The sequence below is a fragment of the Ptychodera flava genome, chromosome 21, assembly GCF_041260155.1.
Source record: "Ptychodera flava strain L36383 chromosome 21, AS_Pfla_20210202, whole genome shotgun sequence".
NCBI lineage: Eukaryota > Metazoa > Hemichordata > Enteropneusta > Ptychoderidae > Ptychodera > Ptychodera flava.
Genome location: NC_091948.1, coordinates 7095839 through 7112247, shown reverse-complemented (window position 1 = coordinate 7112247; position 16409 = coordinate 7095839). Strand labels below are relative to the sequence as shown.

At 39.6% G+C, this 16409-nt stretch overlaps 1 pseudogene; it reads left to right on the top strand.

The window, feature by feature from the left end:
• Positions 1 to 1796: 1796 nt before the first annotated feature.
• On the top strand, positions 1797 to 15531 carry LOC139121259 (alkaline phosphatase-like; annotated as a pseudogene).
• Positions 15532 to 16409: the final 878 nt, after the last annotated feature.

Sequence of the window (16409 nt, the reverse complement as noted above, 5' to 3'; positions counted from 1 at the left end):
CATCGACGGAAAAGATTAAAGTGCAACTAAGGATGTTGCAATGTATGCTTAGAATGGTTTTTGAAAGAAAGTGGTACCACGTACAACTCAGCTGTGGAAACATCGCTTAATAAACTTGTCACAATGGATTGTTGCGGTGCAAAATATCAAAACACATTAAGTAATAGGCACACACTCGACACAGGTAAGGCTTGTATAACGAAAAAAAAGTTTAATACATGACATTTATTGATCATATTCATAACTAGACGAATTGAGCCTGCAATACCCTGTGCAGGGACATGGGGCAAAATAATGAACCGAGACAGTGGCTGTATTGAGTTAGAAGCCAGGTCCGCCCGGACTGTCCTCGACTGAAGGTCTAAAATGACACAGAAGCCACACGACCAATGAAGAAATTGCTGTTTTTTGTACCTACCTAAACTTAAAACTGATTGAAAAGTTCCCTCTAAGTATGTATAATGTAATGATTGATGTATGATTGAAGCCGTTGGAAGCACAGAACATTGACGGCAGCGTACGTAACACAGACTCTGTGACGTGACAAAAGATTATTGCAGAATTTTACTTTTTTTCATACCTCACTTGCTTTCTTACGCTGAGTGTTGATACCGTTTATATTCGTTCATCTTATTGTATCCGATGTAATATGATCGCCCCTTCACACCTACAAAATAAGGACGAATAAGTGTTTGTCGTAATAAGTTCGAGCTGCGAAACGCTGGTCAAATTTGAATTGCGGAATTGCTAAAATTACGTTAAGTTTTTGTCAGTTTGCGATCAGGGTCTATAGTGATCGTGTCAATCACCAGCAACACAATCAATGACAAACGACATTATAAATCATCATCGTTGATGTCCCCAGCCGAAAACATGGCCACCATAGGAAGCATGGAACAAACTGCTTTTCAGCATTGCTCACAAAATCAGAGTGAAATGTACACATCTATTTTGCATAATAAAAAATGTTCAATTCACACTTTGATTTGTCTATTAATGTACCTTGAACAAAGAAGAATTCTGTACAGTTAAAATGAGACTCTGCAAAGTATAATTCCAAATAATTTAAATATCATGTCATTGGCCATAGCGAGCAAATCATTAGAGAAGCTCAATTTACCTCTATCTAATTGTTTATAATTTGAACAAAATAGACCAATGTCTTTCCCAGAGAATGACCCTATACAAACTTTCAAACTGAATCGGACATGCTATTTTCGAAGAAGATTTTAAGTTATTGTACTGATAAAGGATCTCTCTCTCTCTCTCTCTCTCTCTCTCTCTCTCTCTCTCTCTCTCTCTCTCTCTCTCTCTCTCTCTCTCTCTCTCTCTCTCTCTTATACAACATATAACAAAATTTTTCTTTTGAGCTACCTTTTGCACGAATTCTTTCCTTAAGCACAAAGTATACAAGATTCTACTCTTAGATTCGTACTGCAACACCAGACTGAAGCATTGCCTGTTTATGGAAACAGTGTTTGATCTATAGCTGTGGTCACTGTATAGCTAAAACGAGCGGTTCGTGAAGCAGAGTTTCACGTTTCACAGATTTAAGGTTCGAATTGTTCATTTGTTTTGTCCGCGAATGCGAGGAAGAGAGAATCTGCTTGAGGATTTTATCTCGTGTATGTTGTAGGTAAAAAGTTTACATGAAAATGCCAGGTAATTTTGTGGTTTTCCCGGGACGGGGGGGGGGGGGGTAGGACACATTGTTAAAGAAGACTCTAATCAAGGGTGCCAATAGGTGCGAAATATTTGCATACTGTCATACACATGTTCAGGGGCACATCCGATAATTTGGCTCTGTGAATGAAATCCAAATCAATCAGGTGGTGTCATAAACAAAGGACTCTGCCTGTCAAACAGTAGAAGCATGGCAGGGACACGGTGCTTTCATTCAGGACTTCTTCTGTCGCTACTGATTGCCTCTTTCTACGGCAAAGGACTTCCACAAGGTAAGAAAAGCAAAATGTGAGCAAATCGCAAATAGCTCTCGTGTAAAATATCATTCATCAGCACCGTGTTACGAACTCTCTAGTCTTGAAAGTACTGACTGAATCCTATAAACGCAGGATATTTTCCAAACGATTGGGTGATTAAATGACGTTTATGACAATAAATAGTAATAATAATAATAAATAATAAAGTAATCTTCCTTGAAGACGGAAACACAGGTCGAGCACACTTGTTTTCTTCTACCGAATTTATGCTATGATTGTGCGCTCCCATTTTCCATCGAAGGCTTCAATAGTTGTAGTTGGACTGACTCTCTTGTTAATACCGTACAATAAATAGTGTTATCATGAACAATAAGCACGTCATTAGACCTGCATGTCACCATGGCACATCCCTGCAAGGAAAGCGGGTCGGATGTTTCTATATAGCTAGGTCTTTTCAGTTAATAAAACAAGGGCCCCGCCCAAAAGTACTCGTACGCTTACACTAGCTTGATCAATACGCACTGAAATCTGTTAGTCACATTGTCGAACTCCCATAATCATTTTGTTATATTCAATTCTTGTCGTCGTCACTGTGGTTGGTTACCCGTTCTCAGTATAGGTGAGCTTGCCAATGCCCCTCGGTCTATAGAAAATGAATTTTTATCCGTTAGCTTGCAATTTTTCCATTTCTTCTAATCGCGTTTTTTTTTCTCGTCTTGAGGATACTTAGTTCTATGTTTACATCCATGGTTCGGCCTTGCGTCAAGCATGGAGGTCTCTTCCTACCTCCATGCGTCAAGGTACTGGAGATATTCCTCAGTGGACACCTGCAAAGACTGAGTCACCATCCGAATTCCACTGCAACTACATAGACTAAAATTCATGTCGTAGAGGATGCAGTCGCCAAAGATCAACATTTTAGTTTCTAAGTCAGGCTCTTGATATAGAACGAACGAGACGAGGAGTTGAGAGGGTGTAGGATTATAAAAGTGGTGTTTTAAACAATTGCTTAAAGGTGTACATGTGGCGTCATTTACACAATAATGAAGGTTAAATTTCGAATTGTTCTTCCCATCATTAATATCAATGAAGCTCTTGAAATTGACTTTAAACATAATTGAAATATAACAATTGGTGATTTTATTGTCATGTTCATTCATTACGTAATATCGCAATTAGTTAATTAAGTTCCTTGTAAAAGCCTGCTCTGAAGCACAACCGGTATCTTTGTGAATACCTCCTGAAATTTGCATATGCAAAATAATCTTGTGTTGATCCTGGTGTTTTGATTAAAATATAGTATTTGATGTTCCTTGAATATGTGATCAACTACTGTAAAGGTGTACGAGTCTTTATTTGAGAGTTTTGAAAGTCTTTGAGGAATGCGGGCATACCTCCGTGATAGGAGCACTCCGGTCTGCGATTTAGTATACAGGACGGCCATTCGAAAGTAACATCACAGCTGATCAACACTGGAAGTCGTATTCTGCGTGCGTCTATTGTGAAATATGTGAACTGTACTTTCTAGCCGCTGTTCAGTTTTGTACACGCTTTCATTATTGACCAGACTGGTTTGTATACTTTCCTTAACTTTAAAGGAAAATATTAACCATTCTCTTTCAAAATCAAGAATACAAATCGAGGAGTATCGCGCAAAATTTCGTACGATGTAAACAAGTTACCTTAAATTTACTGATGTCTAGAATTCAAAATAACCACCGACCTTATGTTAATTATTCTGGGAAAGGAACATTTTATTTCCTTCGTAAATCAAAAAATCATTGTAAAGAGTCGGCATACTTGTCCCCTAGACGCATTCTACCTTAACAGACAAGCTTTCAGAAGCTAGGATTAGCTTAGAGTAAAAAAATCGAGTTTTAATGTTTCAAGCTAATTTTAGACCGTTGTTGAAGAGTGCCTTTCCGAAATTATCTCCAATCGATTGCCCGAAACACAATGCTCTCCCAATGATCTTCTAAAGATGTATTATATGTGTATACTGTGCGCTTCTGGTTGTTTATTGTAGACTTGAAAGATAAACAAATTGCCTCTGGAATTTCCCACTGAGCATCTTGGAACCTCTGCAGTATCACAAATAGAATCTCAGATAACTGTACTAGCGAAAGAATGCTGTTTCTGACAGTGTGCAGGTATATGTACCACGGCAGACTATATCAACTCTGAGAAACTTGCAGAGCAAAACAAAAGTTCGTGACATATTTGTAATTTCTTTTCGCTGAACGAGCCATCCAGATTTTCACAAGTCTATCGCATATTTAGTTAATGTTGTCAACGTGCAATAGATAAGGGGTACAAAAGTCGCCCGATTTTGATGTTTTCGTATAAAACAGATTCATAATCAAGCAGCAACACAGATAGCTAAGGCATGACATAACTGTGCGATGAGGTAAGGTTTACATTCACCAGGGCAAGTACGTGCACACTTATGGAAGGTACCAATGAGCGTGTGTAACCGCTGTCATGGTCCATTCTGTCCCGACACGGGGTTCATCGCATGATTTTTTACGAAGTTTGACAAGTTTAAGAAGGATACCGAAATATCTAATATACTTCTTTATTTTTGTATGTGAGATAGAGAGAGATAGAGAGAGAGAGAGAGAGAGAGAGAGAGAGAGAGAGAGAGAGAGAGAGAGACAGACAGACAGACAGACAGACAGACAGACAGACAGACAGACTGCAGACAGACAGACAAAGACAGAGAGACGGGGACAGAGAGAGACAGCGGGACAGACAGAGAGACAGACAGACAGACAGAGAGAGGCAGAGAGACAGAGACAGACAGACAGACATACATACAGAGACAGCGAAAGAGGGAAAGAGACAGTTTGTCTTTTCATTTAAGTTGGTGACGAAACACATGGCTTAAAAGTGCATTTAAATGTTATTGCGTATTCAATAGTGCATAACTTGACACGGGTTTATAGACAGCTACCTAGACACGAGTTTAAATCACTGCCTGTTTCGTCCATTGATATTATATACTCTTATAAGTATTGTCCCGGTTTATATTTCAGACGATACAGCACGTACAATCTACGTTATTACACCTCTAAGTCTGAATTCACAAATACTGGGTGGGTGGCTGAGTGGAGGGGTTGCCGGAGGAATCGCGATTGAAATCTCAATCCCTTTTAATACCCCAGAAACATTTCAAATCCCACCCCTCTATATGATCAAAATGTTCAAATCCCCTACCTGCCATTATATAGTAAATTATAGTTCATACACAACTTTCAATACCTGAAAGTTGTCTTAAAATTTTGCTTGTCGTCTACTTTTATAATAGTTAAATGGACAGGTGAGGGCCACAGACCTCTATGGATCTTGTAGACTTGGTTCAAGTCGGTGAATTTTAAAAAAATAAAATCATTTATAATAGTTTCTCTTGTGTCTCTCCTATTTCGTACAAACCTATCCGGAATTTGGCAGCTCACGCCAGGTTTTCCCCGGCGATTGAATGCGTCACGTTTGAGTCTGCGCAGTAGTGAGTTAGTTTCTGCCGGATTCACCGACTTGGACTTCTTGCAAAGTACAGGCGGTGAGACGGACTGTGTACACAGTGACGTAGAGCAAATACAAAATGATTGACAGCCCCCGCCGTTATTCTGGCCAATAAGAAGAATGCTTGCTAATAAACCTCTGCATGCATTAAAAAGTTTGTTGTCATCTCCGTGCAAAGCTAGACGTCGAGTACGTTTTATATCTGGGCGAATATAGCATCAAGTTCGTACATCCACCGCGTTTTACAACTGATCGGTCGACCACCGCTAATCATGCGAGATTACCAAAGAAAGCTTGTTGAGAGTTACATTGAGGGAAAAGATGTGTTCGTCTGCACACCAACCGGCAGCGGAAAATCACTGACATACGAAGTCGCTCCACATTGTTTTGATTTCCATCGCTTCGGGCACGTAAGAGAACAGGCTCCAACTGTAAGGACGGTGTCTTTTTCCATCCTTGAATAACCGGCCACGATTTTCGCATTTTGTAACATGGGCCCCACAAACAACACATATTTTCACGCGTTTTCGGTGATAGAACAGAGGTCGTGCTGACTTTTGTGGGAGTGATCGCACTCGACATTTTGTGATTCCGGGTGAAACTCCGCTGTATAGCGTTCACTCCACTCATCGCGTTCACCCTTCTCATCGCGTCCACTCACGCGCGCGTTTCACATGAAAGCAAAATAATACAAATCATTGCGTTCACTCCACTCAAACATTCACAAATCACAGACTTGAACCAAGTCTATGGATCTTGTTGTGTGGAAGCACACTGATCTTTATTTGATACAAAGTCGCTTACAATTTTTTTTCATTTCAATCACTTATATGATGAGATAATTTATAAGTGACTATTCTATCATTAGTATTTTTATCATTTTATTGTACTTGGGCCTCAGTCCAAGTACATTTGTTTTCATTCCGTGGGAAAAAAACTCTGTAAGGTATAACCATTTCTGGTTGTACTTGGGCCTCAGCCCAAGTACATTTGTTTTCATTCCGTGGGAAAAAACTCTGTAAGGTATAACCATTTCTGGCTGAGACCGGGGAGGGCAAAATGTCTTGGCTTCATCTTTCTTGGCATAATAAATGGCGTTATGATGTTAACTGAATGGAAGTGCTGCTCTCAGCCAGTCTTGAATAAGTGAGATGTGAATATTAATGCTTCTCTATCTGAGTTTTTGCCGCAAAATCTTCTGAATATAATCAAAATGTGCATCGAAATGCAACAATTAATGCACCCTCCGTTTCCTAGGCGATGGCACGACCCTTGCTACACCCACTGGACGAGCCAAAGTGGGAGGGGTAATTTCAGTTTGGTCGAACAAGAGGGCTCGAGACCAGAATTTAACATTTAAACTTGAAACATGTTTAATCGCTGATAAGATGTGGACTAGAGTTAATCAAAGTAAAAGTTTGAAAAGGAAAGGTTTTATATCCCGGACACAATGAAAAACATTACGACTGGAAACTGTACCCCTAGTTGAGAATAGTAATGCCCACAGCGATGGAGAACACTTATCCTTGAGCTGAGAAAACCAGACCATCATTTCGAAATAGAGCTGCAGATTCGAGAAGCTCGTTCAAAATAGCTAGGTACACCCCATATAATGGGGTGGTTTTGAGTTTTGAGGGCAAATTTCGCCTCCTTCATATAGAAATCGTACGTTTGTTTTTCCAGGAGAACACACCATTTGACACAAAATTTGCATGTAAAGGGGTCGCCAGTAAGCACGTGGTCAAATCTGGCATAAGAAACAATGTGAAATATTGGGTAAAGCCAGTCCAAAATAAACTGATTTGAACTTTTGCGTTTTGTAATTTATACCACTGCAGTAACATTACTTTTTTGACAACATCACACAATGTAATACGTTTTGAAACTGAATACTCCGACGTATTCTGTGTCTCCTTTGCTAAAAAATACGGTATGCCGATTACCATGTAAGGAGATGATGACGTCAAGACAGATTTGTAGTGCGTTTGGTCCTGGATGGTGCACGAAGTTTTGTCAAGGTAGCTTGTGTATTTATTTCCTAAATGGGAGAGATTAGGGTCGATCTGAACGAAGGCCGAAGAATGTTATGATACTCTAAGCGAGCTGAACTCTAACGCGAATGGTTGGATAATTTGGAGGATGTCTAGAATGATCTCGTCTCATTAAGATTATTTGGCGGTCAGTATTGAATTTCAACTGCGTCACAAGTTTGCGAAATGAGTATTCCGTCGAACGGTCAACGAACGATGTTTTAGAAATCTGGAGACATGGCACATCGCATTTTTATTTTAGTATTTTATATTTTACAAAAGATTTAAGAATCAATGATTTTGTGGAAAATTCTGAAAAATATATAGGAAGATTTGATCGCGAACACATTTTCACTTGGGGTCAACTAGCCCTGCGTACGATGCTGTGTGTTCCGCTACAGCTAATCGACCCGCTCACCACAGCCCTGCAAAGACCCGTACGTAGGGTCGCGATCGGTGACTTCAAATCCATTTTCGGACTTGACGTAAAAAGCCAAATTACTGCCGAAATTCAGCGTTCTTGGGCCCAAGTCGTATCCCAGCCTACCTCAGCTATTCGATCGCTTCCAAAAATGACAGTCTTTTATTCACTTCTCGTAAATAACCGTCGATGTCGGCAACTCTCTCGCTAGCCCTGCGTACGATGCTGTGTGTTAGCTGTAGCACATAGCATCGTACGCAGGGCTAGGGGTCAACATGGGGTCGCAGCTATGTTGCCTCAAAACTTATTTCTGTCTGCACTCAAAACTCAAAAATGTCGGATATGAACCTGAAAAATCGATGCAATTTTGTCAAACTTCGGCGAAATTTCAGCCTATAGACAAAATTTCATCTAGGTAAGGTAAATTTACTGAAATTTGATCGACAAATAATCCTGAGCTTGAACGTGACAGCTCGACGCCTTCTCCGGGAAGTCAAGCATCCAGCTGCCCATACACAGTTGCCCATATGGCCAGGTTTATGAGATTGTTTTCAAGCGACGGCGGCAGACCGTACGGGGCTCTGGATATGAACCTACCGCCGGTGTAGCTGTAATAACTGTTGCGTTGTTTTTAGTGCCCACGGACGAAGTCCTGGGGGAGTTATAGGTTTGGTCATGTCAGTCTGTCCGTCCGTCCGTTCACGGAGATATCTCAGACATGCCCTGGTCAATTTCTTTCAAACTTTGCACAAAAATAGTACCCAACCCCATACAGATGCACGTCGATTTGTTTCACAATGCGATCGAATTTGGCCGTGTTAGAGGACTTTTTAGTTTACACCTCCATAGACTCCCATGTATAAGGCAGTTCTCCATAGACTCCCATGTATAAGGCCAAGAAAAATAAAAATTTAGTTTCTCATCGTATTCATATTGCCTAAAGGATGCAGTGACACAGTTTTTTGTCCCCCACGGATAAAGTCCAGGGGGCTTATAGATTGGGTCATATCCGTCCGTGAGTCCATCAGTGAGTCCATCGGTTCACGCAGATATCTCAGACATTTTGACAAAATATCATGTGACCTTGGTGACCTTTGACCTCAATATACATTATTGTCCATATCTCAGTAACCACAAGTGCTAAACCTTTCATATTTGGTATGATGGGACGCCTTATGACGCCACATATTGTACCCCATTAATTATGCGCATATCTAATTTTGAGCGAGCCAATAGAGCTAGAGGTCTGATTTTTGGTATATAGGGAAAAGTTAACAATATATTTTGTTTGACAAAACGTCACGTGACCTCAATGACCTTTGACCTCAAATATACATATTTGTCCACAACTTTGTAACCACAAGTGCTACACCCTTCATATTTGGTATGATAGGACACCTTATGACACCATATATTGTACCTCATTAATTATGCGCATATCTTATTTTGAGCGAGCCAATAGAGCTAGAGGTCTGATTTTTGGTATATAGGAATAACTTAGCAATACAATTATTATGACAAAACGTCACGTGACCTCAATGACCTTTGACCTCAAATATATATATTTGTCCACAACTCAGTAACCACAAGTGCTACATCCTTCATATTTGGTATGATAAGACACCTTATGACACCACATATTGTACCTCATTAATTATGCGCATAATTAATTTTGAGCGAGCCAATAGAGCTAGAGGTCTGATTTTTGGTATATATGAATAACTTAGCAATACACTTATTTTGACAAAATGTCAAGTGACCTCAATGACCTTTGACCTCAAATATATATATTTGTCCACAACTCAGTAACCACAAGTGCTACACCCTTCATATTTGGTATGATGGGACACCTTATGACACCACATATTGTACTCATTAATTATGCGCATATCTAATTCTGAGCAAGCCAATAGAGCTGGATGTCCGATTTTTGGTATGTAGGGATAACTATAGGGTAGAAATCTAAATATGCCCATCTAAATATAGACATCTACCATCGAGAACAAAAGAAATTTGCTGTAATTTGAATACTTAAGGAGTTTAAGCAATTTCCACTATAAATAAAGAACCCCTGCCTCAAACTCCACAAAAGTTGCTAGACATATTTTGCCGTTGTCATGCCATTGCTTCATTTAATAACCAGTTAATCAAATGCCTAATTGACAGGAGGAAATTCAAGACCATATTTGAATAGTAGTATATATTGTCCTCAAAATTACTATATCACGGCCCAAGTACTCATTGCCTTCAGCAATACTGCCTTGTTATTATTATTATTATAATTATTTATCATTCCATTGCCATATATAAAGGCAGTAGTTGATTATTTTAGCAGCATTTTGTTGGGTACGATATAAACTAGGTTCTTGTATTGCTCCCTATATGAACACTTTGAACAGTCTAGTATTCAGCCTGCCAACACAGCCTGTGTGGGTGTACTGTGCATTTGTATAATTGGCGAATAACTTTCAGTCTAGGCGCTAATTCAATCATCAATAGTATATACGTATACAGCCCTTCTTGACAAGTTGAATTGTGTGTGTTTCAGAATGCTGTAGGGAGAATTTGAAAGCAATATTGAAAAAACAATATCAACTGTTGCGGCTTCTGTCCCTTGTTACAAGGTCTACAAAGTCAATGGCATTCATACTATTTTTCACTTTTCAGCCGCCGAGGATTGGAACCGATGGGCAAGAGAGGATCTCAAGAGGGCGCTGGAGCTCGCAAAACTAAATACCAACGTGGCAAAAAATGTGATAGTGTTTCTTGGAGATGGCATGGGAATTCCTACTATTGTATCGGCAAGGATCTATAAAGGTCAACTGGACGGTGGGACCGGTGAAGAGAACTCACTAACTTTCGAGAAAATGCCACGAGCCTGTCTTATAAAGGTTTGTGTTGTCAATGCCGGCACAAAATCCTGTTTGATAGTTGACTAGTATTGTTGTCCTCTGTGATAGAATAGACAAGGGATGAAGTTTGCACTCAACAAACCTTGGTGTTTTTTGCTTGTCTTCTGTAAATGAAGGTTTTATATCGTTGCGATCCGCAAAGAATTTCTGATATGTAAAAAATTGCGGCTACCTATCCCTAAAATAACTGTACCGCTCCTGTGATTTCTAAAGTTATGATTAATTGAAAACCCCCATGTGTGTTGACAACAAAACGTTCTACTATATAGTAGGCGAAAATTACATGTTACTTGCGTCCTATACTCTTTAATATAATAACAGCCTCTGTGATTTTTTGTTAAGGGTATACTGTAACCTGTTCCAATTTTGCCACAGTTACCATGGAAAGAGAAAATCTGACCAATCGCAGATTTTAAGCGGGTGGGCGCTTTTTGAAAACAGCGCCCTCATATGGGCATTTTGAATACCAAGGAACGCCCCTTTGACCATATATGGGCATATTTAGATTACATGTGACTGTATACCTTAAATGTCTTATGTCATTATACCACCTTTCGCCTCGTGTTTACAATTCTTCACACGTTTATATTTGTGTGACTTATAACCAATTACATTTGTAGCCCTACAATACTGACTACCAGGTTCCCGACTCCGCCGGTACGGCCACCGCTGTACTTAGTGGGATCAAAACAAAGAGGGGAGTGATTGGTTTGGACGATTCGGCGAATAGAGCCGACTGCAACTCTGCCAAGACAGCAGAAATCGAATCCGTGTTTGACATGGCTCTCCGTCAAGGTATCTATCCCCAGCGAGATCGATATTGCTAGTGCATCTTCGCTAAGCATATGTGCAGATACGTGGTACACTTTAGATGACAAATCCACAGTAGGAAAAGCCGATCTTTGAAACATCAATTTTTGCTTACTAGATTACCTCCTTGCCACTTCAGGATGTCATGCAAAAATCTTTTTGTGACACCTCAAGCTGTTTTCTCAAAGAGATTGTGCTTAGCGACTGTCCCAGTTTCAAGCAAATGTCGCGAGTTTTGCTTTCCATGCGGTCAGAAAAGGATTATGACGTACACTGTGTGGCGTTACTCTTGTGTGATGAGAATATTAAGTCGGCCATTTACGTCGAATGCTTTGTCAATTTACGAGAGTGATCACAATCTTACCAAAATATTAGATGTAAAAGTTACTCTAATTAATCACTTTCTAGGAAAAGTTGCTGGCATAGTAACCACGACCAGGATCACACACGCATCACCAGCCGCTGTGTACGCCCATAGTGCCGACAGGAATTGGGAAAGTTCCGCAGATGGAGACTGTGTCGATATAGCCGCTCAGTTAATTGATAGAGCTACAGATTTCAAGGTTGGTGTTATTATACACTGTCACGTAGTACAAGCATGGCCAAAAACTTCTTTCTACCGATTTCACAAGAGTGCTTAAATCATGGTGCAACTAATCTCTCTCTCTCTCTCTCTCTCTCTCTCTCTCTCTCTCTCTCTCTCTCTCTCTCTCTCCAGGTGGTATTAGGTGGCGGTAGACGAGAGTTCATGACAAACACTCACTGAGGATCCTGAGCACAGTTCCTTGAAAGGGCGCCGCACAGATGGACGAGACCTCATCAGCGAATGGAGAGAGAACCCATTTGATGGATTAAAAGCGGAATACGTATGGAAGAAAGACGATTTTGACGCCGTAGACCCTGAAAGCACTGATTATCTCTTTGGTAGGCGTAGTTAGTCACCACTGATTTCCATGGAAACGACACAAAGCTTAAGCTTATAGCTCAATTAGGACCATCGAGTTATGGTTAGTTTTGTCGACGTCAACAAATGTGACAGCCATATCTTGATCGTCATGAACAACGCAAAGAATCAACATACACCAAATTTTGTATATTCAGGAAAGTATTGAAAATATTTACTTATTCCTAACAGGTAAAGCTAAACATAAACGTAAAATTGAAACTATTTATATTTCGTTTCTCATTCAACAGGTCTTTTTGAATATGGTCACATGCAATATGAAGCTGACAGGGCCAACGACGTAGCTGGAGAACCTAGCCTTGCAAAGATGGTCGAAAAAGCCATACAGATGCTGAGTAAAAACGATAAAGGATTCTTCCTCTTCGTTGAAGGTGAGTCACCATTTAGAAAGTCCATCCTCTGTCTCTGTCTCTCCTCCCCTCTCTGTCTGTCTGTCGTCTGTCTGTCTGTCTGTCTGTCTCTGTCTGTCTCTCTCTGCCTCTCTCTCTCTCTCTCTCTCTCTCTCTCTCTCTCTCTCTCTCTCTCTCTCTCTCTCTCTCTCTCTCTCTCTCTCTCTCTCTCTCATATTCGTCCATGGACCCACAAGAAAAAGTGTCTATGAATCGTCTTTGTCTCTTTCTGTGTTTTCCCGTACACCTGTCTGTCCGTATATCTCTCATACGTGTATGACGGATAATGCATTCATGTAACCTACCGTTCTCGCAACTCCCGTCGGCGGATCCATACATCATTATGACATATCCCAATAACGCTTAGCAACCATGTTTGTCTTCCATTGATCTAAAGGAGGAAGAATTGACCATGCCCACCATGAAACACTCGCTTATAAAGCCCTCGTCGACACTCTAGCCTTTGATGACGCTGTAAAGAAAGCTTTGGAAATGACAGACACGGAAGATACGTTGGTGATCGTAACAGCTGATCATAGTCACGTGAACACGATCAACGGTTACCCAAAGAGAGGAAATTCTATTCTAGGTATAAAATCAGCTTTTCTCGAAAACAGCAATCGCAGAATATTGTTTTACATTTATGTTTATCCTCTGTGCTTTTAATCCATGTCAAGGTGGATATGAATTATTGAGTATTGAGAATCGCATACCAAAGTAATTATTTCAATTGCCAAACACATCATATTTATTAGTCGCGTATTAATGATTTATTAGAATGTACAACAAGGATTCGATGAAGTTATGATAGGTTTATAAGGACATACAGACATTCAGTACTTAAAAGTTTTTGTCCCTAATGTAAATGGCTCTTTCGTCTTGCCAGGGAAAACCGGTGACGTAGCATTAGACGGCCTGCCTTACACGACCATCAGTTACGCTAACGGACCAAGCGGAAAGGTGGTCGGAGAATCCTTTAGAAACAACGGTACCCGACCAAATGTCACAGGCGTTGATACAGGTAAGGCGTCGTTGATACTATGAACGTGCCTTGACCCATCCCTCTGTGAAAGAAAAACATCCTTCCTGTCAAGTTTCCTGGTAGAACCGGCGACGTAAATAAACTGTCAGAGGTAAATTTTTAACTGTCGAAGATTTTACAGAAATATGCGGAGTTCTTGTCAAAAGCCTACCTTTTGTAGTGATACTTAGGCATATTAAGAATACATTATATATATATATATATATATATATATATATATATATATATATATATATATATATAACGCTCTGCTTCAGCATCGAGTACCGTAAGTTCCCACGAAGACATGTTTAGACATGTTTACTTCGAGATATACATATATATATATATATATATATATATATATATATATATATATATATATATATATATATATATATATATATATATATATATATGGCAAATTGTTTCCAAGATGTCGGAGTGCACGTAATAATTTTATTAAAATCTACGATTTATTTTTTTCCATTGCGCAGAAGCCCCAGACTACCGACAAGAAGCACTTATTCCTCTCGATTATGAAACACATGCCGGTGAGGACATTTCACTCCACGCTGACGGGCCTTACTCTCATTTATTTCAAAACATCCACGAACAAAATTACATCGCTCACGTCATCAAGTACGCCGCATGTCTCGAGGAATACGAAAAGGGCTGTGACTCCCGAGTCTCAGCAGGTACGTATTGGGGAGATAAACATACTTGTTACAAGTCTACTCTCCAGGATCAATGCTTAAGTCTTCGTCTATTCCTTGCATATTTTTGAAATTTGTCGTAAAGTAGTTTGGACAGCAGAAAATGGAAGGGTATAGCATTTTTCTACAAGATCTATCTCAAAAACTAAGACGGGACCACTGCTTTTCTCTTCATCCTTTCTACTCACTGTACCCTACCACGCAAAGAATATGACAATAATGAGTTGTCACGCACCTGCACCAAGGCTTGGTGATACATTAGATCTATGACTAATCCTAACAGGAGGAGAAACATGGAATCGACCAAAATACGAAAACGTCTACTTACAAGGTTAACCCTTTGATCCCGGCTCGGACAGAAATGTCCGATGACGTCATAGAGTACCAGGGGGTCAGGGTGCAAAGGGAATTGTAGTGTACCCAGGAGATCATGTAGTTGCTCAATGGCACATAGATTTACATCCGGGCATTTTCCTTGGTATGAATCTACCAGTTTGATTTGCTCTTTCTCCACCGGCAATGTCAAATTTGACTTTAGTGTAATATTTGTGTACAAATCCGTACACTCAAGAATGACATGACCGTCCATCACCATCCATCCACTTTGTTTGCTTTGTATTTGTGGCGATTTAAAGAAATTTCTTTTTTCCTTCTATTCCAGCGACGAGGATTTCTACTTCAGTCATCCTGGTTCTGTATCTATCGGTCACCATGGTGATGAGTGACGTTTTCAGCTGCTAGACTTTGTCCATCTTTTGTTTTCAGAAGTAATTCGGGATAGTTGCGCAGTGTACAACACGAACGGAGGAACTGAAGAAAATTAAACTAAACTTCACTTTATGTTACTGCAAGATTTTTCATCTTACCGAAAATTAAGCGTCTGGCTTATATTCTAAAAACTACTATGTAATTTAACAGAGCGTAACACGTAAGACTTCGTTGATATCTGCAGTTTTGATAACAACATGATTGGAACTAATTTGGGATAATTGGATTTTCATATTTTGCAAATTTCTCAAAAGTGTTAGATGCCATATAGCTGAATGTTGCAATATGGAAAATTACTCATAAAAACAAGTGTGTAATATAAAAAGAAAAGCAGACGAGGTAACATTTGTAGATTGAATCGACATTACTTCACCATCAAATTATCCCAAATTAGTTCCAATAGTGTTTAATTATTAAGTATCATGGTAGTCTTTTTCTTATTTTGAAATTTTCCATCTGTTTGTTTGATATTTTGCAAGAGTTTAGATGTACTATATTTGTTCAAAAGCTCACCACACAGAAATGTAACTGTGGAAACGCAGCTGGCTGTGGCGGGATAGGTTGTGCGGGTCATCTAAGGTCAACCCCGCCATGCAGCTTATAGAAATGCTACCTCTTAATTCCTTTTCGTCCGTTAAGTGTGTTTAAATAGTCATCTTTCGATATTAAATACGCAACAAACATAAACAGATAAGTAAACAAATACCAAATAAATTTGTGAGATCTTGATGCATGTAGTCACCTTAACTAGTCAAAAGCAAACAAAAAGTCCAGCAAGTCATGTTTGTCTGGCTAATAAGAATCTTGATCTGTTTCAAGGTTAAACATCTAGTCTATATCAAACTTGAACTGTAAATATGGAATTGATTTACATGACATTATTTGCAGTGCACGCTCTTCACATTATTTGATTTTG